The sequence below is a fragment of the Haliaeetus leucocephalus genome, unplaced genomic scaffold (assembly GCF_000737465.1).
Source record: "Haliaeetus leucocephalus isolate CR32 unplaced genomic scaffold, Haliaeetus_leucocephalus-4.0 Scaffold1, whole genome shotgun sequence".
NCBI classification, from domain to species: Eukaryota; Metazoa; Chordata; class Aves; order Accipitriformes; family Accipitridae; genus Haliaeetus; species Haliaeetus leucocephalus.
In genome coordinates this window covers 13537481-13537689 of record NW_010972437.1, presented here as the reverse complement: position 1 = coordinate 13537689, position 209 = coordinate 13537481, and the positions used below count along the sequence as shown (strand labels likewise).

Sequence of the window (209 nt, the reverse complement as noted above, 5' to 3'; positions counted from 1 at the left end):
TGCGGCGGGGTCGTGGCCGCCCCCCTCAGGGAAGCCGCGCAAGAAGCGCTGTGGGGACGGGCCGGGGCGAGAAACTGTGCCGGCTGGAGAGTTCGCCCGCGCCCCCGCCGCAGGGCCGCTCTCCGGAGAGTAGACCGGGGCGAAGCCCGCGCTGCCCTCCCTCTGCGGGGCCGGGGGGCAGGACTCGGCCTGGCTCCCGCCGGCGGCGC

The 209-nt window shown here is 78.9% G+C and overlaps 1 protein-coding gene across 1 annotated transcript in view; it reads left to right on the top strand.

Annotated features, from left to right (window-relative positions):
• Positions 1-209, top strand: part of CERS6 (ceramide synthase 6) — a 130037-nt gene that overhangs the window by 596 nt on the left and 129232 nt on the right. The window lies entirely within an intron of this gene.